This window comes from Triticum aestivum, chromosome 4B (assembly GCF_018294505.1).
Source record: "Triticum aestivum cultivar Chinese Spring chromosome 4B, IWGSC CS RefSeq v2.1, whole genome shotgun sequence".
Classification (NCBI taxonomy): Eukaryota; Viridiplantae; Streptophyta; class Magnoliopsida; order Poales; family Poaceae; genus Triticum; species Triticum aestivum.
Genome location: NC_057804.1, coordinates 449,670,251 through 449,672,233, shown reverse-complemented (window position 1 = coordinate 449,672,233; position 1,983 = coordinate 449,670,251).

The following is a 1,983-nucleotide window of genomic DNA, read 5'->3' as shown; positions in this document are numbered from 1 at the left end:
AGTTTGATGAGGACCTTGGTCGTTACTATGTATCGTTTCCAGATGATCAGTAGCGGAGCCCAGTCGGGACGATCGGGGATCTAGCATTTGGGGTTGTCTTATTTTCATTTGGATTTTTGACCGTAGTCGGTCTTTGAGTGTATTTTGAATGATGTATGAATCTTAAATTATGTATTATGTGAAGTGGCGATTGTAAGCCAACTCTCTTTATCCCATTCTTGTTCATTACATGGGATTGTGTGAAGATGACCCTTCTTGCGACAAAACCACCATGCGGTTATGCCTCTAAGTCGGGCTTCGACACGTGGGAGATATAGCCGCATCGTTGGCGTTACAAGTTGGTATTTTGCAATCTTGCCATGTCATTTTGAGCATGTTCTAGTGATTTCTGGAGATAGCTCAGTGTTCATGTTTTGTTATGCTTTACCTGTACATCATGACCATGCCTTTTGTTTTTATATTGTGGTACTGTAGCATGTTGTTTTGATGCTTGCAATATGCCTACTTGCTGTTATGGACAGATTGTTGTTATGCCTTGTATAGAGTGTATGTGTTGCACCGTTGCTCCGTTTTGAGTGTGCTTTATATGAAACTTGCTTGATTTTGCATGTAGTTTCATATTATCATGTTGCATCATATTTTGAGGTGTTTGCTTGATGTTCGTATGCATTTTGCATCAATGCCATGTTTAACTTGTTTTGCTCATATCTTCTAGGCCGTAGATCCAAATCTGATGAACTTTATACGTAACTTGACTAGAATTTTGTGTAGATCCTCTTGGTGCTTTTTAACTTGCTGTTTAACAACTTCAACTTAATGTTTATTCAGATCTGGACCAACTTCAAAATTTACATATGAGGACTTACCGGAATTGTTATATGTTGTTTCCGGCCTCATTTAAACTTGCCTTGATGTGTTGCTCTTGGATGCATCATCTCTTGCCATGAGTAGCTTCGTGTAGTCTTGTCTTGCATCATGCTTGGTTGTGCATCATGTCTTGTTTATCTGTGGTGTGTTTACCATGTTGTGTGCTTCTTCTTGATAGTTTCCCGTTTCGTTGCGATCGTGAGGATTCGTTCGTCTACGCTTGGTTCATCTTCGTGGCTTCATCTTCTTCATGGACTCGTTCTTCTTCCTTGCGGGATTTCAGGCAAGATGACCGTCACCCTGGATCTCATTACTATCATTGCTATGCTAGTTGCTTCGTTCTATCGCTATGCTGCGCTACCTATCTTTTGCTCTTCAAGCCTCCCAAATTGCCATGTCAGCCTCTAACCTTTTCACCCTTCCTAGCAAACCGTTGTTTGGCTATGTTACCGCTTTGCTCAGCCCCTCTTATAGCGTTGTTAGTTGCAGGTGAAGTTGAAGATTGCCCCATGGTGGACAGGATTATGTTGGGATATCACAATATCTCTTATTTTAATTAATGCATCTATATACTTGGCAAAGGGTGGAAGACTCGGCCTTATGCCTGGTGTTTTGTTCCACTCTTGCCCCCTAGTTTCCGTCATATCGGTGTTATGTTCCCGGATTTTGCGTTCCTTACGCGGTTGGGTGATTTATGGGACCCCCTTGACAGTTCGCTTTGAATAAAACTCCTCCAGCAAGGCCCAACCTTGGTTTTACCATTTGCCTCACCACCACCTACTTTTCCCTTGGGAGTCGCTCTCTCGAGGGTCATCTTTATTTTAGCCCCCCCACCCCCGGGCCAGTGCTTGTCTAAGTGTTGGTCCGAACTGAGCTGCCTGCGAGGCCACCTTGGGGCAACTTGAGGGTTGGTTTTACTCGTAGCTAGTCTCATCCGGTGTTGCCCTGAGAACGAGATATGTGCAGCTCCTATCGGGATTGTCGGCGCATAGGGCGGCTTTGCTGGTCTTGTTTTACCATTGTCGAAATGTCTTGTAAACCAGGATTCCGAGTCTGATCGGGTCTTCCTGCGAGAAGGTATATCCTTTGTTGATCACGAGAGCTTATCATGGGCTA